Below are 23,322 nucleotides of genomic sequence, written 5' to 3' on the forward strand. Positions count from 1 at the left end.
AGGGGATCCTCAATAAGTGTTCAATGGATATAATTGTATTGACTATAGAATACCTGCAAAGAGAAATAACTGAGATGGAAAAACAGATTGAGAGTATACAATTACAACTTAGTAGCACATTAGCTACAGATAAATTTGACACACTGAGACAAAAAATAGATAAAACTATTGATGAGTTTAAGAATGTATTACAGGAGAGGAAGCGTACCAAATTTTTACGAGATACTGAGGACTACCATCGTAATACAGTATATAGATGGCGTGACTCTAATACCCAGAGGGATCGACGTCAATATAGACGTGATAATACTAACTTTTTTACCACTTCTTCCAGTTCTGACAATGACTCCAATTCCCGTACGACCTCTCCTTTTTTAGAACAAAGGCGGGGACGGTCAAGCAAAGGCCGACGCGGAGGGGGTCTGGATCATATAGAAGGCAGTTCAAGGGTCAGAACTCAGTCTCAGGTAAGGATACGTTGGTTTACAACATCTCCTCCTACAACCTCTCACCACCTGAATTGACGGTGTTACAGAAAGGGCTTTCATTCTGTCCCACACCGTCATTCAGAGAATTTCAACTAGATCAAGAATTCCAAAGGTTTTTTAGGAACTTAAGACTTAAAGCACATTTTTCTACCATAGACTCAAGTATCTCCACAATTGTGGATTCAGATAGAAGTATCTTTAGTCTTAAGGGACTCGGCCTTTCTTTATTGAGTAACTACAACCCTCCTAAATCATACCACCCGGTGGAGACTTACATATCATTTGTGTCGCAAGATGTACAGAGGAAATGCATGGAAATCAATATGGGTTTGCTAACGGTCAAAAGAAATTGTACCCCACTAGAAAATAGGGCCCTCAATAATCTTAAGAATAATAAATCAATTATGATAAAGCCGGCTGACAAGGGGGGTGCAATAGTGGTGATGGATAGTTTGTTTTATCACTCAATGGTCCGCCAACACTTGGATGACAGTGACACCTATATGCCTATTGACAGGGACCCCACGAAAGAAATAGCACATGAGATTCAACAAATTGTTAATTCCTTTTTGGAACAGAATGTAATTGATGTTAAGTTGGGTGAATATTTGGTCAATACACATCCGATAGTCCCTGTGTTCTACGCACTGCCCAAGATTCACAAACATCAGACTCGTCCTCCAGGACGACCAATTCTGGCGTCGACAGATTCATTGTTGTCACCACTGGCAAAAACGGTTGAAAAGATTCTTACTCCCCTTCTCAGTCATATAGTCTCCTTTATCAAAGATACCCCAGATTTTTTAGAGGGTTTGAGAACATTGGGTACCTTACCACAGGGGTGTTTTCTTGTGACTATGGATGTAAACAGCTTATACACCAATATAGATCATGGTAAGGGCCTTGAGGCTGTCAGCTGGTTTCTGGATACATATACAGGGTTTGTACCAATACAGAAATCTATCTGCCTAACATTATTGAAACTTATTCTTACAAAAAACTTTTTTCTTTTTGCAGACCAGTTTTTTGTTCAGAGGGTCGGGACCGCCATGAGCTCGAATATGGCGCCACCTTACGCTAATATTTTCATGGCCTACTTTGAGGAGAAATTCGTTTATACCCATAGCTTGTTTCAGAAACACTCGTTATACTGGAAAAGGTTTATCGACGATGTATTTCTAATATGGGGGGTGACGAAGCCTCTTTATCTCAGTTTTTTCACGACATGAATGGTCAGATGTTAAATTTGACATTTACGATGTCTAAGAGCCAACAAATTGTGAATTTTTTGGATACACTGGTAACCATTAGAGATGAGGGTTCGCTTGATATTGATATATATATACCAAACCTACTGATAGGAATAATTTATTACTTTTTTCCAGTTGTCACCCCACACACGTTAAGCAATCGCTACCTAAATCCCCGGTACATCGGGTACAACGTATTGTTACTAATCCTAGCTTGAAAAATCAACAAATTTCGGAGATGAGTCAAAAATTTGCTGATCGTGGTTATCCACCAGCAATCTTACAGAAAGCCCTACAACCTAGCCCTTGGCGGGAGGAGAAAGCCAAAAGGATGGCATTTGTCACCACATACTACCCATATACTAATTTCTTTAAGAAATGTATATTGGAACATTGGCCTATGCTAAATAAGGCCTATCCAACTGTTCCTGAATTCTCCGTCCCCCCTTTAATATGTTACAAGAGACCTCAAAATATCAGAGATATGTTGGTTAGAGCAGATGTGGGCTCAACCAAAACGGCACGGAGACAGTCTCTCCTGGCTACTAAAAGAGATGGTACATTTCCGTGCTTACATTGCTCTCAATGTTCGAATGTTACTAAAGGGGATACTTTTTCTCACCCCAGATCTGAGAAACTTTTCCAGATAAAAGGTTTCTTTACATGCGACTCTACATTTGTAATATATTTAATTAAGTGTCCGTGCGGCCTCGGATATGTTGGGGAGACTACCCAGCATATCCGAGACCGCATATATCAACATAAGTCTACGATTAGGTGTAAGCGCATGATGTTACCTGTCCCCTATCACTTTATCTCGGCTGGGCACTCGGTTGCCCAATTGAGATTTCAAGTGTTGGAATGTATTTCCTCCCCCAGGCGTGGTGGTAATAGGATCCAAAAATTAAAGGAAAGGGAGGCCTTTTGGATATACACGTTACAGACACTCCATCCACATGGTATGAATAGGGAATATGATGCCATATAGAGTTCTATAAATGCTGTATATACAGTAATGTGACGGCTATACTATTGTTAAACTTATGGTAATTATATTCTCATTTGTTCCACTTCTTTTTTCTTTTTTCTAGATTCCCCTGTGACTCCGACACCATTTTCCAGGGCTGTCCTTCTACTGGGTGAACATTACCTTCTCTATGTATTGGTGCTATTTTATTTTCCATTATGAGTAACTGAGTGCCATATATATTTTTTATTTTTTATGTCCAGTCTGGTGCGGTGTATACACACATATGCCTTATTTCATTTGATTCTCATACTGCGCAAGCGCCAGCTCCACCTACTGTTTTCTGACATTAGGTGGGCGTATTTGTGAGTTTTTCTTTCCTTTTTTTCTTTTTCTTTTTTACGGTGTTCTTTTTTGTAGACTGCGCAGGCGCGCACTTTCATTTTGTACTTCGGGCTTCTTCCGTATTAGTCCCTTATCATGTGTTTCCTTTTCTCTTGCTACGGCATTCTTTTTGGCAGACTGCGCATGCGTGCACTTTCGTTTTGTACCTCGGGTTTTTCCGTACCAGTCCCTTATCGTGCACCGGAAATAGCGACATGGTTTTACGCTATTTAGATCTGGCTTTCCGGCCATAGCATGCACATTGCCTCCCGATACCATCGGATATACGCCGGTCACCGATTACAGGAATGCTATGCTCACATATTCATCTGCTGGTCTAGATATTGTACACAGGCTATTACTTTTGAGGTTTTGTATGACATTTGGCTTTTTCTGCCCTTATAGCACCATCTAAGTATCTAGCTTTTTTGCTAGTGATGCACCCTATGAAATAGATTATCCCATACAGGTACTCAGTGCTCTGATCTCTTTTGTGGGACTTCTCCCCCTGATGTTTGGTGTTTTGTTCCTATTTGGTACTATCCATATATGTTAACACTGTATTGTGGGGTTTCCCTTCTTTTTCTTTTCCTTTTTTTCTCTTTTTTTCAGGTTGGTATGGTCTCTCCACTTACCTCTTAATGGTCCATGGGATATACACTTAATTAAACTTATAGGAGATTTAATGTTAAAATGGTTTCATTAGTTGCTCTAGGGAGCTTGGTTAGACATTGGACCCACTTTTCCTTTATTGAAATACTTGGTTCTTTTTTTCCCCTTTTTTTCTCTTTTTTTCCCACCATTTTTCTTATTCAGTCACATGTCCTGGGTGGACTATCCTCTGTTTTTCTATTTTTTCAACCTCTGTTGTTGAATAATTGTTTATTGATATTGACTGTGATTTTTCTAATGTTATAGACTTCCTTGAAAAAGGCATTATTTTGCTGAAACGTTGGATCTTCATTTGTCTGATTACATACCGGCTGAATGGTGTGAATAAAATATATTCTTTGCAAAGTCAAAATCTACTGTGGACTTATTTTTGAGTGCCAAGGGCCTTCTTTCTATATATCATATTTTTTCCTTTGGGCACCTATCCATTTAAGAGTGCACCACTCCTGACTATTTGGACTTATATGTTTTTTGAGTTGGTTGCACCATTGTGGATCTTGAATCATGTCTTTTAATACTCTCTCCTATGGTCAAGCGGAGGTGGATGAGATCTTATCACATGTCAAAATTCCGGGAGAATTCCTACATACCCCAGTGGAGAAGATTCGGTCTAGAGACTGGGAAAGGGAACTCAGAAAGAAGACTTCCTTGGAACTGCATTATGTAACCCTGGCGGAGTATCATAAAGTAAAACGCATACCACGTGGATTACGAGTGTCTCTACGGCCTACTCTGTTTCAGGAGAAGCCGGACTATTGTTTGAAATTTGAGGGGATCCTCAATAAGTGTTCAATGGACATAGTTGTATTGACTATAGAATACCTGCAAAGAGAAATAACTGAGATGGAAAAACAGATTGAGAGTATACAATTACAACTTAGTAGCACATTAGCTACAGATAAATTTGACACACTGAGACAAAAAATAGATAAAACTATTGATGAGTTTAAGAATGTATTACAGGAGAGGAAGCGTACCAAATTTTTACGAGATACTGAGGACTACCATCGTAATACAGTATATAGATGGCGTGACTCTAATACCCAGAGGGATCGACGTCAATATAGACGTGATAATACTAACTTTTTTACCACTTCTTCCAGTTCTGACAATGACTCCAATTCCCGTACGACCTCTCCTTTTTTAGAACAAAGGCGGGGACGGTCAAGCAAAGGCCGACACGGAGGGGGTCTGGATCATATAGACGGCAGTTCAAGGGTCAGAACTCGGTCTCAGGTAGGGATACGTTGGTTTACAACATCTTCTCCTACAATCTCTCACCACCTGAATTGACGGTGTTACAGAAAGGGCTTTCATTCTGTCCCACACCGTCATTCAGAGAATTTCAACTAGATCAAGAATTCCAAAGGTTTTTTAGGAACTTAAGACTTAAAGCACATTTTTCTACCATAGACTCAAGTATCTCCACAATTGTGGATTCAGATAGAAGTATCTTTAGTCTTAAGGGACTCGGCCTTTCTTTATTGAGTAACTACAACCCTCCTAAATCATACCACCCGGTGGAGACTTACATATCATTTGTGTCGCAAGATGTACAGAGGAAATGCATGGAAATCAATATGGGTTTGCTATCGGTCAAAAGAAATTGTACCCCACTAGAAAATAGGGCCCTCAATAATCTTAAGAATAATAAATCAATTATGATAAAGCTGGCTGACAAGGGGGGTGCAATAGTGGTGATGGATAGTTCGTTTTATCACTCAATGGTCCGCCAACACTTGGATGACAGTGACACCTATATGCCTATTGACAGGGACCCCACGAAAGAAATAGCACATGAGATTCAACAAATTGTTAATTCCTTTTTGGAACAGAATGTTATTGATGTTAAGTTGGGTGAATATTTGGTCAATACACATCCGATAGTCCCTGTGTTCTACGCACTGCCCAAGATTCACAATCATCAGACTCGTCCTCCAGGACGACCAATTGTGGCGTCGACAGATTCATTGTTGTCACCACTGGCAAAAACGGTTGAAAAGATTCTTACTCCCCTTCTCAGTCATATAGTCTCCTTTATCAAAGATACCCCAGATTATTTAGAGGGTTTGAGAACATTGGGTACCTTACCACAGGGGTGTTTTCTTGTGACTATGGATGTAAACAGCTTATACACCAATATAGATCATGGTAAGGGCCTTGAGGCTGTCAGCTGGTTTCTGGATACATATACAGGGTTTGTACCAATACAGAAATCTATCTGCCTAACATTATTGAAACTTATTCTTACAAAAAACTTTTTTCTTTTTGCAGACCAGTTTTTTGTTCAGAGGGTCGGGACCGCCATGAGCTCGAATATGGCGCCACCTTACGCTAATATTTTCATGGCCTACTTTGAGGAGAAATTCGTTTATACCCATAGCTTGTTTCAGAAACACTGGTTATACTGGAAAAGGTTTATCGACGATGTATTTCTAATATGGGGGGTGACAAAGCCTCTTTATCTCAGTTTTTTCACGACATGAATGGTCAGATGTTAAATTTGACATTTACGATGTCTAAGAGCCAACAAAGTGTGAATTTTTTGGATACACTGGTAACCATTAGAGATGAGGGTTCGCTTGATATTGATATATATACCAAACCTACTGATAGGAATAATTTATTACTTTTTTCCAGTTGTCACCCCACACACGTTAAGCAATCGCTACCTAAATCCCCGGTACATCGGGTACAACGTATTGTTACTAATCCTAGCTTGAAAAATCAACAAATTTCGGAGATGAGTCAAAAATTTGCTGATCGTGGTTATCCACCAGCAATCTTACAGAAAGCCCTACAACCTAGCCCTTGGCGGGAGGAGAAAGCCAAAAGGATGGCATTTGTCACCACATACCACCCATATACTAATTTCTTTAAGAAATGTATATTGGAACATTGGCCTATGCTAAATAAGGCCTATCCAACTGTTCCTGAATTCTCCGTCCCCCCCCTTAATATGTTACAAGAGACCTCAAAATATCAGAGATATGTTGGTTAGAGCAGATGTGGGCTCAACCAAAACGGCACGGAGACAGTCTCTCCTGGCTACTAAAAGAGATGGTACATTTCCGTGCTTACATTGCTCTCAATGTTCGAATGTTACTAAAGGGGATACTTTTTCTCACCCCAGATCTGAGAAACTTTTCCAGATAAAAGGTTTCTTTACATGCGACTCTACATTTGTAATATATTTAATTAAGTGTCCGTGCGGCCTCGGATATGTTGGGGAGACTACCCAGCATATCCGAGACCGCATATATCAACATAAGTCTACGATTAGGTGTAAGCGCATGATGTTACCTGTCCCCTATCACTTTATCTCGGCTGGGCACTCGGTTGCCCAATTGAGATTTCAAGTGTTGGAATGTATTTCCTCCCCCAGGCGTGGTGGTAATAGGATCCAAAAATTAAAGGAAAGGGAGGCCTTTTGGATATACACGTTACAGACACTCCATCCACATGGTATGAATAGGGAATATGATGCCATATAGAGTTCTATAAATGCTGTATATACAGTAATGTGACGGCTATACTATTGTTCAACTTATGGTAATTATATTCTCATTTGTTCCACTTCTTTTTTCTTTTTTCTAGATTCCCCTGTGACTCCGACACCATTTTCCAGGGCTGTCCTTCTACTGGGTGAACATTACCTTCTCTATGTATTGGTGCTATTTTATTTTCCATTATGAGTAACTGAGTGCCATATATATTTTTTATTTTTTATGTCCAGTCTGGTGCGGTGTATACACACATATGCCTTATTTCATTTGATTCTCGTACTGCGCAAGCGCCAGCTCCACCTGCTGTTTTCTGACATTAGGTGGGCGTATTTGTGGGTTTTTCTTTCCTTTTTTTCTTTTTCTTTTTTACGGTGTTCTTTTTTGTAGACTGCGCAGGCGCGCACTTTCATTTTGTACTTCGGGCTTCTTCCGTATTAGTCCCTTATCATGTGTTTCCTTTTCTCTTGCTACGGCGTTCTTTTTGGCAGACTGCGCATGCGTGCACTTTCGTTTTGTACCTCGGGTTTTTCCGTACCAGTCCCTTATCGTTCACCGGAAGTAGCGTCATGGTTTTACGCTATTTAGATCCGGCTTTCCGGCCATAGCATGCACATTGCCTCCCGATACCATCGGATATACGCCGGTCACCGATTACAGGTATGCTATGCTCACATATTCATCTGCTGGTCTAGATATTGTACACAGGCTATTACTTTTGAGGTTTTGTATGACATTTGGCTTTTTCTGCCCTTATAGCACCATCTAAGTATCTAGCTTTTTTGCTAGTGATGCACCCTATGAAATAGATTATCCCATACAGGTACTCAGTGCTCTGATCTCTTTTGTGGGACTTCTCCCCCTGATGTTTGGTGTTTTGTTCCTATTTGGTACTATCCATATATGTTAACACTGTATTGTGGGGTTTCCCTTCTTTTTCTTTTCCTTTTTTTCTCTTTTTTTCAGGTTGTATGGTCTCTCCACTTACCTCTTAATGGTCCATGGGATATACACTTAATTAAACTTATAGGAGATTTAATGTTAAAATGGTTTCATTAGTTGCTCTAGGGAGCTTGGTTAGACATTGGACCCACTTTTCCTTTATTGAAATACTTGGTTCTTTTTTTCCCCTTTTTTTCTCTTTTTTTCCCACCATTTTTCTTATTCAGTCACATGTCCTGGGTGGACTATCCTCTGTTTTTCTATTTTTTCAACCTCTGTTGTTGAATAATTGTTTATTGATATTGACTGTGATTTTTCTAATGTTATAGACTTCCTTGAAAAAGGCATTATTTTGCCGAAACGTTGGATCTTCTTTTGTCTGATTACATACCTGCTGAATGGTGTGAATAAAATATATTCTTTGCAAAGTCAAAATCTACTGTGGACTTATTTTTGAGTGCCGAAGGTCTTCTTTCTATATATCATATTTTTTCCTTTGGGCACCTATCCATTTAAGAGTGCACCACTCCTGACTATTTGGACTTATATGTTTCTGGAATATTCACAGAAGTGTTGGCACACGCATCCCACATGAAGACCCCATCATTGGTGGTGAAGTGTGGTTTTTCTGCACAGCGACATATGGGGCAGTGAGCAGGAAGAGAGAAGTGACGCTGTAACACACAGGCGAGCAGGTTGAGAGTGACGAAAGTGTGCACACATTGACCACACTTTCACCAGCAGATTGGTCATATCTGGGTAATTTTTAAGTAAACTCTGCACAACCAAATTAAGAACATGCACCAGAAAAGAGATATGCATAAATCATGCTAGGTCAAGAGGTATTAATAGATTTTGCCTGTTAAAACACTCTGCCAGGCCAGGCTTGAGGTGCAGCAGCATCAACCACTCATCTGTCTGCTCTTTGATCCCAGTTCCCAGCTCCTGTGCCGTGTGGGGCCTGTCCCCCAAACACATCAGTTTCAGAACTGCTTGCTGACGTTTCCCATTGACTGAGCTCAAGTTGGTATGTGGTGCAGTTTTTACTATGAGCAGATGATGACGTGGTGGAGTAAGCAGCAATCTGCCAAAGGAAAGTTCAGCAATCCTGGTGGCAGGACATCCGCTAGAACGCCTTCTGCCTCTGGCCCAGACGCCACTACATTTATCCAGTGGGCAGTAAGGGAGATGTAATGTCCTTGGCCGTGATTACTGGTCCACGTATGAGTCTTTATCTGGACCTTGCTACTGATGGAGTTGAGCAGTACGCACATGATTTTGTTCGCCATATGTGTGCAGGGCAGGGATGGTTCACCTGGAGAAGTAGTAGTGGCTGGGAACAACGTACTATGGGACAGCCACCGCCATCAAATTTTTAAAACTGTCCTTCTCCACTAGCCAGAATGGAAGCATTTAGAAGGACAGTAATTTTGAAATGCTGTAATTGAGGAGTGTGGCTCATGGGTGGTTTCAGGCAAATTTAGTCTCTCTCAACGGTTTGGCAGATGAAAAGCTGAACCGTTCCATGGAATGGTGTGGAGTTGGTCAGTGACACTGGCTGTGGTGGTAGTGTCACATCCTCTCTTTGTGGTGAGGCATTTGGCCCTGTTAATCATGAATTGGGTCAAGATGGCAGGCTTCATTGTTTTATGATGCCACTATACAGCCTGCCATCCAGCAGAGACACTGAGCTGTGTGTGTTTGCTCAGCTCAGTGCCTTGCGGTGAACTCAGTTCAACTCAGCTCAGCATGAGCGCCGTCAGAACATTCCTCACAGCGCTCGTGCTGACTTAATTGAGGTAAAAGGAGTTAATTGGCTCTGAATTCCTCTCATCTCACTGACGTCACCACGAGGCAGTGAGCAAGCATGCCCAGCTCAATGTCCCTGCTGGATGGCAGGCTCTATAGTCACATTATGCAACAATTCAGCCTGCCATCTAGATGTAGCTTAGCTAGATGCATCCTGTGGCTCTTCTCCAGTTCCACATCCTGCAGCTCTGCTCCAGTTCCACATCCTGCAGCTCTGCTCCAGTTCCGCATCCTGTGGCTCTTCTCCAGTTCTGCATCCTGCGGCTCTGCTCCTGTTCTGCATCCTGTGGCTCTGCTCCTGTTCAGCATCCTGCGGCTCTGCTCCTGTTCAGCATCTTGCAGCTCTGCTTCTGTGCTGCCCCCTGCGGCTCTGCTCCTGTTCCGCATCCTGCAGATCTGCTTCTGTTCCGCATCCTGCGGCTCTGTCCTGCTTTTGCTCCTCATCCTGCTATTCTTTTTCCCTCTAGTCTGAACTGGTTCCTACCTGTTCTCTTATCCCACTCGTGCCTGCCTGTGTTCCTACCCTACCCGTTACGGTTCTGATTCCTCCAGTTTGATCCCTGCCTGCTAGAGTGCCAGCTGAGCATGCCTGCCTGCCCGAGGGCCAGCCGTGCCAGCCTGCCCGAGTGCCAGCCATGCTGGCCTGCTGGTAAGAGTGCCAGCCGTGCCCACCTGCCTGCCAGAATGCCAGCCGTGCCAGCCGTGCCCACCTGCCTGCCAGAGTGCCAGTCATGCCCGTATGCCTGCCAGAGTACCAGTCATGCCCGTCTGTACTTGCCCGTACTTGTCATTAAAGTTCCATTCCCCAGTGGGACCAGCTGCTACAGCCAGACACCGCCCTGGAGTGGTACCTGGCAGCTACCTGTTGCACAAGCCTGACCTCATCACTAGAGGTTCCAGTGAACACCAAGGTAGCTGCTTAGTCACGCCCCTCCAGGGTAGTCTGGTTTGTGGCACAATGGGGCCATAATACTCGCTTGTGCCATCCAGTTTGGTCGCGAGCATTACAGATTGTCGTGAATCATTTGACTTAAGGTCAATCCTCAGCAGATCTATTTGCTCATCTCTAATATTCACCTCGGAGGTAGCCTCTGAAGAGCCAGGCTAAGTCAGTATAATTTTTTTTATACTTTTGAAAAAAAAAATGTATGCAGTCGTTTTCCATAGATAAGTCAACGGCAAAAAAAATGGATTTTGGTGGATTTGCTGCTAAAATGGTGAGAACATACCTGAGCAGTTAGAACTCATGCACACTACTGATTAGTGCTTTCCGGGGTCTTCATGGATTGCACTTGTGCCCTTGTTTTCCTATGGGAGCTGTGCACATATGCAGCTTTGATCTGAGTGTTGGATCATCATAATCGCTAATGTAAGCCTACGGGTCCATGGAGATTATCTAACCGCACTCGGATGACACCTACCCTCAGTCAAGTGCTGAACTGTTGTCTATGAAAGCATTTTCTTTACGTTAAACCTGTTTACGTATAAATACAGTGTCATGTAAAAGTTTGAGCTCCCCTGATCAAAATTACCATTGTTGTGAAAATTTTAGCAAGTTGAAGATGAAATTATCTCTAAAAGACCTAAAGTTAGAGATGACACATTTCTTTTGCATTTTAGGCAAAAAAAAAAATTATATATATATATATATATATATATATATATATATATATATATATACAGTTGTGTGAAAAAGTGTTTGCCCTTTCCTGATTTCGTATTCTTTTGTATGTTTGTCACACAAATGTTTCAGACTGTTATATGTTAGGTGTCGAGTTCCCGCTGCTGCACAGGGGGAATCTCGAACCACCTGCGCTGCGGTCCCCAATTCTTCTCCAGCCGCAGTGTAGTCTGCTCAGCGGAGATGTCGGTCCTAGCACCTGGCTCAGGCAGATACTCTGCGCTTGGTTACTGCTGCTCTTCCAGGCTCAGCCATTGTAGCCAGTACTGGTCAGCAGCGAGCAGACGTCTCTGGGAATAAGTCCTGCCTTTTCTCTTCTGAGCATGCCCCAGGGAGGACCTCTCATTGGAGGTCGGGGGTCACACGCTCAGGTCCTGTAGCAGCTCCCATTGGTCCTCTAAGAAGGTCCTGAAGTTGCTGCAGCTATAAAAGGTTTGCATGGCCGCATGGCCCTGCGCTAGTATCATTTGTGTTTTGTGCTTGTCGCCAGTAATACTCTGCCATCAGGCTACACGTGGAGAGTGTCCGTTAGCCGTGGGAAATTACATGGCAGGGAGCTAGCATCAGTGGGGGCAATTAGTCGCTTGGCTTAGCATCTGGCTCCTTCATGTGTGCGGTTAGCACTAGTGTTGAGCGATACCTTCCGATACTTGAAAGTATCGGTATCGGATAGTATCAGCCGATATCCAAAAAATATTGGATATCGCCGATCCCGATACCAATACAAGTCAATGGGACACAAGTATCGGAAGCTATCCTGGATGGTTCCCAGGGTCTGAAGGAGAGGAAACTCTCCTTCAGGCCCTGGGATCCATATTCATGTAAAAAATAAAGAATAAAAATAAAAAATATGGATATACTCACCCCTCCGGCGGATCCTGGACCTAGCGGTGTTAACCGGCAGCCTCCATTCCTAAGAATGAGCGAGTGAAAGACCTTCGATGACGTGGCGGCTTGTGATTGGTCGCGTGACCGCTCATGTGACCGCTCACGCGACCAATCACAAGACCGCGACGTCATCGCAGGTCCTTCACTCGCTCATTCTTAGGAATGGAGGCTGCCAGTTGCAGCGGTTACAACCAGGGCACGTCAGAGGGTGAGTATATCCCTATTTTTTATTTTTATTCTTTATTTTACACATGAATATGCATTCCGATCCCGATTCCCGATATCGCAAAAATATCGAAACTCGGTATCGGAATTCCGATACCGCAAATATCGGTCGATACCCGATACTTGCGGTATCGGAATGCTCAACACTAGTTAGCACAGAAGAGTTCCAGAGCAAGCACAACCCTAGTTAGGGTATTAGTCCCACTAATTATTTCACGCCTCTGCTAGGGCCACAATTTCTTTAGCAGCAGTCTTCACTCCTGCACGGTGGACCCCGGGCTGCGAATGCACCTATAACAACTCATATCTTTACTCGGTGCGTTCCGCCAGCCGTAACAGAATACTAGTGCCAGGGTCTGGCTGGTAAATGGCAGATGATCAGCATCTGCAGTGGTACATCCAGCAGCTAGAGGGTAGGTTGGCAGCTCTTGAATGCACAACCTCGCCCATGGATGTCACCGCAGTCGCTGTACAGGCTGCTAGCATAGCTGCAGCCAGTTTGTCCTCTGCCACCCCTGCTCCGACTTTATCCTGACTCCCACTACCAGACAAGTTTGCTGGTGACAGTAAGCTATGTCCGGGATTCGTGAGTCAGTGCACCATACATCTTGATCTCCTGACTGCACGTTTTACTACGGAACGGGCTAAAGTGGGATTTATCATATCCCTTCTGTCGGGCAGGGCATTGAAGTGGGCAAAGCCGCTGTGGGAGCATGATGATCATGTGGTGCAGAGTGCTCCTCGCTTCCTGGACTCTCTGAAACAGGTCTTTTTGGGACCTCGTGTCACCCATGATACGGTGCTCCAACTGCTGGCAATAACACAGGGCTCGTCCATGGTCAGCCAATTCGCCGTTCACTTACAGACTTTGGCATCAGAGCTGGAGTAGCCGGATAAAGTCCTTATCTCGGTTTTCTGGAAGGGACTGGCTGACCATGTGAAGGACTCCTTGGCCACCAGGGAGATTCCCGCCACACTGGAGGAGCTCATAACTATATCCACCCGCATTGACCTCCGTTTTAATGAGCGGAGGTTGGAGCGGATCCAGTGTAGGCAGAGGTTCCGGTTGGCTCCCACCTTTGCCAGTCCTCTGGAATCTCCTGTTAAGGCGTCTGACTCCCATGAAGCCATGGAGGTTTCTCGAGCGGGACCAAATACCCGGGCCGCTCGAGTACCCGTGGTCTGTAATATCTGCCAGCAGTTTGGACATTATGCCAATAAATGTCCTCAGCGGCCAGGAAACGATCATGTCTAGTAACCATAGGAGGAGCTTCACTAGACACAGCGGCATTTTACTCCAAGCTGTCCTTCAAGGGGACAATCACTTTAGGGTCTTCCATTCTTGAAGTCAAGCTTTGTGTGGACTCTGGAGCGGAGGGGAATTTTATGTCCTCTGCCTTCGTACAACGCCACGCAATACCCCTGGTGATGCTCGCCAGGCCAGTGACTGTTCGAGTGGTGAACGGGTCAACACTGCCCTCACAAATAAAGGTACTGTCACACTAAGCAACGTCGCAGCGATATAGCCAGCGATCTGTGACGTTGCAGCGTCCTAGGTAGCGATATCGCTGTATTTGACACGCAGCAGCGATCAGGATCCTGCTGTGATGTCGCTGGTCGCTGCTGGAAGGTCTGAACTTTATTTGGTCGCTAGGTCGCCGTGTATCGTTGTGTTTGACAGCAAAAGCAATGATACCAGCGATATTTTACACTGGTAACCAGGGTAAACATCGGGTTACTAAGCGCAGGGCCGCGCTTAGTAACCCGATGTTTACCCTGGTTACCAGCGTAAAATGTAAAAAAAACAAACAGTACATACTTACATGCGTCCCCCAGCGTCCGCTTCCCACACTGACTGAGCGCCGTAAAGTGAAAGTGAAAGCACACGTCACCGCTGTGCCCTGCTACTGCCGGCGCTCAGTCATTGCAGGAAGCGGACGCCGGGGGACGCATGTAAGTATGTACTGTTTGGTTTTTTTTACATTTTACGCTGGTAACCAGGGTAAACATCGGGTTACTAAGCGCGGCCCTGCGCTTAGCAACCCGATGTTTACCCTGGTTACCCGGGGACCTCGGCATCGTTGGTCGCTGGAGAGCGGTCTGTGTGACAGCTCTCCAGCGACCAAACAGCGACACTGCAGCGATCGGCATCGCTGTCGCTATCGCTGCAGCGTCCCTTAGTGTGACGGTACCCTAACACACCAGACCATCCCTTTCACGTTATCTATGTCTCCTTCCCATCAGGAGATTATCTCCCTTCTTGTCATTCCTGAGGGAATAGACAAGATCTTACTAGGGGTACCCTGGTTCGTTTCCACTCCCCTCATATAGAGTGGTCCTCAGGGAGAATTTTGGGTTGGAGTGAATCTTGTAAGGGCAGATGTATGAGGGAGTGTGTTCAGGTTGCCACTACAGAGGTACCTGCAGATCTTACTTCTCTTTCCAAGTGCTATTGGTCCTATGCGGACGTGTTCTCCAAGAGGGCTGCGGAGACCCTTCCGCCTCACCGTCCCTATGACTGTCCTATTGATCTCTTGCCTGGAGCAGAGCCTCCTCGGGGTTGGGTCTATCCCCTCTCTCTCCTGGAGACAGAGGCTATGACTCAATACATCCAGGAGAATTTGGCAAGAGGGTTCATTAGGAAGTCAGTGTCACCTGCAGGGGCAGGGTTCTTCTTCGTGCAGAAGAAGAACGGAGAACTACGTCCATGCATAGATTACAGGGGTCTTAACGCCATCACCGTTAAGAATAAGTACCCTTTGCCCCTGATATCTGAGCTCTTCGATAGGCTACGAGGGGCAAGGGGATCAGGGGACTGTGGGGGCCATTATAAAATCTTCAGCTTGTGCCTTTTGAGATAGTCTATTGTAGATTTTGACATGTCTTCAGGATTATTATCCATTTATAGAAGCCATCCTCTTTTTAACTTCATCTTTTTTTACAAATGGTGTTATGTTTGCATCAAGAATTTGTTGACATTTCATTGAAGCTATTCTTCACTCTACCCATGAAATGTTCCCAGTGCCATTGGCTGAAACGCAACCCCAAGGCATGATTGATCCATCCCCATGCTTGATGGTTGGCAATATGTTCTTTTCCTGAAATTTTGTGCCCTTTTTTCTTCACATTCACCTTTTATCATTGTGGCCAAAGAGTTCAATTTTAACCTCATTGTTCCACAGGACTTCTTTTCAAACTGCATCAGGCCTGTGTAGATACTCTTTTTCATACTTCTGACATTGAATTTAATGGTGAGGATGCAGATGATGTCTTCTTCTGATGGCTATTCCATGAAGGCCAAATTTGTGCATGTGTCTCTGAACAGTAGAACAATGTAACACAACTCCAGAGTCTGCTAAATCTTTATGGAGGTCTTTTGCAGTCAAGCGGAGGTTCTGATTTGCCTCTCTAGCAATCATATGAGCAGCTCTCACAGAAATTTAGCTTGATTTTCTAAACCTTATCTTAAGCTCCACTTTTCCTGTTAACTTCCATTTTTTTATTACATTTTCAAATGAGGAAAGGGCAACTTGAAAATGCTTTGCTATCTTCTTATAGCCTTCTCCTGCTGCGTGGACCTCCACCATTTTCATTTTCAGAGCGCTAGGCAACTATTTAGTAGAACCTATGGCTGCTGTTTTGGCACAAGGTTAGAAGAGGTTGGGTTTTTATAAAGCTGGTAAATTTGCATCACCTGGCCTTTCCTAACGATGATAGGGACCAGTGGTGTCCAAATTTGACATGCCACTTTACATCTCTAGTTAAAACCTGTGCTAGCATATGCAGACAAAACCTCTATGCTGTATATTTACACTTATATCATTACATTATAAATGGAAAGTACAAGTGTATTTATTATATTAGAACTTTTTTTACGTGACTAAAAAAGTAGCTGACTATGCAAAAGCAATAAAAAACACATTTTTAATACACTTTATTAAACAAACATCACAAAGGTGTAAATAGAACTCATATCATCATATCTGTAACAACTATACATTACAAGTATCACATTACTATAGTAATTACTAATTCGTAAATGCCAGAATTAAAAATGTGCCATTTTAGAGTGAATTAACCCAAAATTAAATTTCATCTAAAATAAATTGTATACACAAAAAACATTTTGGTAGAATTTATGTTTTTACTTTGTCAATGTATTTTTAATAAGTGTAAAAATATATAACTCAAACATGTAGGTTAGGAGCAAGCACTCAGTTTGTGCACAATGAACCAGTTTTACTGAGAACTGTGCAGTATGTCAAGTAGGGAAATTAAAGCGCAAGAAAAAGACCATGTGGTGGAGTGATTTCTAACATCGCAGCTGAAACTGGATACTAAAAGCTTTATACAAGTGTTGAAAAAGCTCTATTTCTCCATTAAGATTTTCCCTAAGGACTGTCTAAAAATGACATAACGTAAAGTATCTCTTGGATTTATAGGATCAATTGAAACTAGATTTTTTTTTTGTTAAAGTATGGTGTGACTTACATTAGCATGCAAACATTCTACTAGAGCCTCAGTATGCCTTAATGTATCCTAAACTCCTAAACATTTTTCTTAACTACGTATATAAAGTTTTTTAGCCCCCAACAAGTTTGTCAAAAGTGAATAATATAGATGCAAGAAGAATTACAATGGTGTTTCGGGGGATAAAAGGCAATGCACAATAATTTTCAATCTGCAGTAAAAACAAGCGTTTTGATTTTTTTGTACATTATTTCTTAAGTAAGTGTAAAAAGTCAATGAAACCTGAAGGGCCCCACAGCAGTGCCCTGAACTATAAAGCATGATTTAAAGTACTGTCCTCCATATAATGGAAAAAGGGACTGTTGGAACCCATCAGGCTCCAAAGTCAAGGTATAATTAATTGCATCATCTGCACGCTATATAAGGGTGTCAAAAACATGTATGCGGTTTGCTAGTAGTAAAGTAAAACATTTAAAGGGACTCAATAAAAAAATCTATACTATAGTAATCAGTAAGAAAATAAAAAGAAACTGATTCTGGAACAGTCTTAGGCCGGGTTCACACTTGCATGTGTCTGGTCTGCGTATGGCTGCGTAGTTCCTACCTGAAGCTTTGCCTATGCTCCGCCTACTTCTACATGCGTCTTGCATCTTCCTGCATACCTCTCTTTAACATTAGGTACGCAGGGACATGCGATGTATGCGGATGCATCCGCATGTGGCACTTTGACGTGCCCGCCGACCACACAGGAACGCAAAACATTGGACTCATACATCGCCTGTCCCTGTATATCCAATGTTAAAGATAGGTACGCAGGATGACACAGGACACATGCGGACATAGGCGGAGTGTAGGCGGCGCTTAAGGGAGGAACTATGCAGCCATTCGCAGACCAGCCACACGCAAGTGTGAACTTAGCCTTATTTTTACGTATTTACTCACTTGCATTTCCTGCTATGTGTCTACAAATAAAAAGTGCCCCGAATGAATATGAATGAGTCTTAAGCAGGTCCGTTTTTTCCCCTAGTGCCTCACATAGCAGGGGGTAATGCCAATGGACATTAAAAAAAAGTAAATAAATCTCATCTGCCAACTAAGAAAAGCGCCATCTTTTTGGAAGGCGTCAGGGTTAAATTCATTTTTATTTGTAAATAACCATGCCAAGCTTCGAGGATCACTAATCAGCTGTCCCCTCAATGTGCAGCAGCAAGGTCACATCATCAAGTTGCTAATGTAGCTGCAGGAGGTGAAGATACGCCAGGAGAAGGTAAGCACTCGGTAAAGCCAAACCAATAGTATAGGTAAATGTAATAACTGTTTTAGTATAACTTTATTACAATAAAATCCTTTCCCTCTACTTATCAGCTACTAAAAGACATAAAATTCCCCCACTGCAGCTTCTTCTAACTGTTTGATCTCCACTGTTCTGGATTCACAGCTGCAATGAACAGGGTGTAATAAAGTGATAAGGGGGCAGGACCTTCTCTTTTCTCTGTGTATTATACAATGAAGCTACACCCTTGGGTTTTGCGACAATTAATAATTTGACATGGAGTCCCCTTGTGAAAAATGCCACATGCAAGTCATTTAGGTGCCAGAACTAGCAATATTCCTCATGGGCACACACAAGAGCCTATTCTGAACTATTAATTGAAACAATAGGCACACTTTTGGTCTGCTTGATGGACAGAGTCTAAGGTACCAGGATGCCTGAGGAGTGGGAGAGGCTTAAGAGTGATAAACCAATTGGCACCCTGAGCGAAAATTGCAGTATGGTCCAGTTGAGCCCCTATGAGATTGTCAGGGGGCACGCGAGAAAGACACCAAAGGTTTCCCACTTACTGATTGGTTGCTTCAAAAGTACACTTGAGTGTTGTCACCAGAAAAAGCATCCAGTGAGCTATAAAAGATGTGTCTCACATTTTGATGCCATAGAAGCTGGTGAGTGGTGAGAAAGTAGGTTTGTAAAAGACAGTCATTTCTGAGATGGTTTGGACTGAGGACGAGCCAGTCCTAAGTTAGAATACTAGCAAATAGAAACAGATTCTGTTCCTTGAAACTCAAAAATAAATAGAGGTATGTTATCCCTATTTTAGCAAAGTGTGTAGACTGGTTTGTTCAATGGGGAGAGTGGCATGCTAAATGGGCATTTGGAAGATTAGACAAAAAATAGAGTATAATATCGCATCCTGAAAACTGAAGATTCTAGTGACACAATTAGGGTTAAGCGACTTTTATTTTTATAGGATCGGGTCGGGTTTCACGAAACCCGACTTTCTCAAAAGTCGGGTCGAGTGAAATCGGCCAATCCTATAAAAAAGTCGGGGTCGGGGTCGGCCGAAACACGAAACCCAATGCAGTGCAATGGGATACTATGGTTCCCAGGGTCTGAAGGAGAGGAAACTCTCCTTCAGGCCCTGGGATCCATATTAATGTGTAAAATAAAGAATTAAAATAAAAAATATTGATATACTCACCTCTCCGACGCAGCCTGGACCTTACCGCTGGTAACCGGCAGCCTTCTTTGCTTAAAATGAGCGCGTTCAGGGCCTTAGATGACGTCACGGCTTGTGATTGGTCGCGGCCGCCCATGTGACCGCCACGCGACCAATCACAAGCCGTGACGTAATTCTCAGGTCCTAAATTCCTAATTCTAGGAATTTAGGACCTGAGAATTACGTCACGGCTTGTGATTGGTCGCGTGGCGGTCACATGGGCGGCCGCGACCAATCACAAGCCGTGACGTCATCTAAGGCCCTGAACGCGCTCATTCTTAGGAAGGAAGGCTGCCGGAAAGAAGCCGAGGGTGAGTATATTCCTATCAGGTATATACTCACCCTCGGACGCGCCCTGCTTCTTTCCGGCAGCCTTCCTTCTTAAGAATGAGCGCGTTCAGGGCCTTAGATGATGTCACGGCTTGTGATTGGTCGCGGCCGCCCATGTGACCGCTCACGCGACCAATCACAAGCCGTGACGTAATTCTCAGGTCCTAAATTCCTAGAATTAGGAATTTAGGACCTGAGAATTACATCACGGCTTGTGATTGGTCGCGTGGCGGTCACATGAGCGGCACGCAACCAATCAGAAGCCGTGACGTCATGGAAGGCCGTAAACGCGCTCATTTTAAGCAAAGAAGGCTGCCGGTTACCAGCGGCGATGTCCAGGGGCCTCCGGAGAGGTGAGTATATCAAAATTTTTTATTTTAATTCTTTATTTTACACTTAAATGTGGATTCCGATACCGATTTCCGATATCGCAAACATATCGGAACTCGGTATCGGAATTCCGATACCAGATTCAGAAGATCGCCGACCTCATGGCCGACCCCACACAGGGGTCGGGTCGGGTTTCATGAAACCTGACTTTGCCAAAAGTCAGCGACTTCTGAAAATGGCCGACCCGTTTCGCTCAACCCTAGTCACAATGTAAATTGTCAAGCAACTAATGCATTGCTGTATTGCTGTTGTTGCAAGTCTTAGTTGAGTGGTAGCTCTTTCTTGAGAAGGACTTAGACTGAAGCTGAGTTGACCATTCTATAGTCAGGAACCTTACTCCTGAGCAGGAGTTAGGTGACACACAACCAGCTGTGGGTACTAGAGAAGTCCATGAAGGTTATTAGTGTAATAGTCTAGTGCCCCCAAAGGTGCCATTCAGTGTCAATTTCAGTGTCAACACCGTGCATATACAGTATGACACAGAGGGTCACCACAAGCTGCACTGCAGAACAAATGCTTAGTCACTATGAACGCAAAACACTTTGATGGATCAGTTGGTAAATCTTTATATGCCCAACCTTTGTAAACTAAAATGATTTGTTCATCCGCAAAGTAATGAGTAAAAGGTAGGTGCTCCCTGCTCATGAGCAAATACTGTATAAAGGAAGGACGTCTTCATGTTGGATCCATTTCTGGCCTTGCATTAAAAACCTACATATGGAATTCCAAGCTCAGAAAAATAAGACATTGCTTTGAGCAATTTGTATCTGTATTAGAGTGTTAGACACATATTAAAGATAGGAAAGGTGGATAGGCAGCATCAATAGTAAAAAGTGAAGTGGTGTTTAAATCCCGCCCCAATCTCGCTGATTGGTTGCAGCTGGCCGGGCGCGACCAATCAGCGACCCAGGATTTCCGTTACAGACAGACAGAAGTTAGAAACAGATGGAAGTACCCCTTAGGCAATTATATATATAGATGTATTCTTATGTAACAAATGGCATTTTTGGCTTCTTCAGATACGTACAACTGGGTGATATTGCAACTTGTACACATTGTAAATACCTTTCAAAACTGCTCACCAATGAGATATAAAGCTGTAAGTGCAGGGTGTTACTAGAAATTTTCAGTTCCAGGTGAAAAATTGATAACTAAGTCATTGGAAATAAAAAAAAAATACTGTGTATACTCGAGTATAAGTCAACCCGAGTGTAAGCCGAGGCACACCTAATTTTGCCATGACAAACAGGGAAAACGTATTGACTCTAGTATAAGCTGGGTATGCATTGTCCCCTCATCCCTATCCTGGTATGCATGGCTCCCTATCCCTGTACTTATATGCATGGCTCCTCAACCCTGTGCTTGTATGCATGGCTCCCCATCCCTGTCCTTGTATGCATGGCTCCCCATCCTTGTATGCATGGCTCCCAGTCCCTGTCCTTGTATGCATGGCTTCCCATCCCCATCCTTGTATGCATGGCTCCCAGTCCCTGTCCTTTTATGCATGGCTCCCATTCCCTGTCCTTGTATGCATGGCTCCCAGTCCATATATGCATGACTCCTTTTCCCATCCTTGCATTCATGGCTCCTTATCCCCTATCCTTGTATGCATGGTTCCTATAAAAAAAACCACATCCTACTTACCTTCCCTGCGCGCCCTCGCTACATCTTGTTCAGGCGCCAGCAGCTCTTCTGGCTGACCGATCACGTGTCCCAGCTCATTAAAGTAATGAATATTCACTCCACGCCTATGGGAGTGGAGAGGGATGAATATTCATTTACTTTAATGAGCAGGGGACACTTGATTGCGCAGCCGGACGACTGGCACCAGAAGGAGATGCAGTGAGGGTGCACAAGGAAGGTAAGTAGGATTTGTGCTGGAAGCCGGCGGCTACAGTTGTAACTGTGCACTCTATAAGAGAAATGAATATTCATTGCCAGCAGAGTGACTATTCATTTCTCTTTAGCAGCGGGCACAGTTACAGCCACAGCTGCCGGCTCCTAACTATGTGACCCGCTGCTCCGCCGCTCCCCTCCCCCACCGTCTTTCTGGAACAATTACTTGTGTAAAAGCTGAGGGGGGCGTTTTCAGCACAAAAAAAATCAGAAAAACTTGGCTTATGCAGGAGTATATAAGGTATATACAAAAAACAGATGCAAAACTAGACTGATGTATGAAATATAGTGCTCAAGGTATGGTGATGACTGTGACAAGAGGCTAAATAAGGTCAAAAAAAGATCATCGCTGTCATCCTATGCACCGTTCAATAAATCTAATTCATATGCAGATCTAAGGTAGAAAATTCATAAAGTAAATGCTAGAAAATGTCTAAGAGCGAATATATTAAAACTTTATAGATTTTGTCTGATCTCTAATGTAATCAATAAATTATGGGTTTGCATCAGTAATTTAATGATAAAATTGGAAGATTTTGGATCATCTTTTATTCTTATTTTCAACTTTATTTCATGGTTAACGTATTTGAATTTATAGAGTTATGAGTTAAATAAAATCTGACACAATGGTTTTGCTATCCTATCTGTAAGAGCAAACACCTGAACATCCAAATTTTTAGAGTATAGATGGCCTTTGCCATCCATCTGGCTTGGTGAAATTCAGTTGGACCTCTGAATGAAATTCCTCCAAATGGAACACCACGAAGTAAAATGATTGTTAATGCTAATAATTCTCAGTAGTCCTCATGGGGTTGGTACTGAAGCAGTTGCATCTCTGCAAAGGCTATGATTTCAGCTGCAATGTGGGAAACTGCTGTTGACATGTGAGTGCTGTCTGAAAAGTAGTTAAGGCTACTTTCACATTTGCGTTT

The sequence above is a fragment of the Ranitomeya variabilis genome, chromosome 2, assembly GCF_051348905.1.
Source record: "Ranitomeya variabilis isolate aRanVar5 chromosome 2, aRanVar5.hap1, whole genome shotgun sequence".
Lineage (NCBI taxonomy): Eukaryota > Metazoa > Chordata > Amphibia > Anura > Dendrobatidae > Ranitomeya > Ranitomeya variabilis.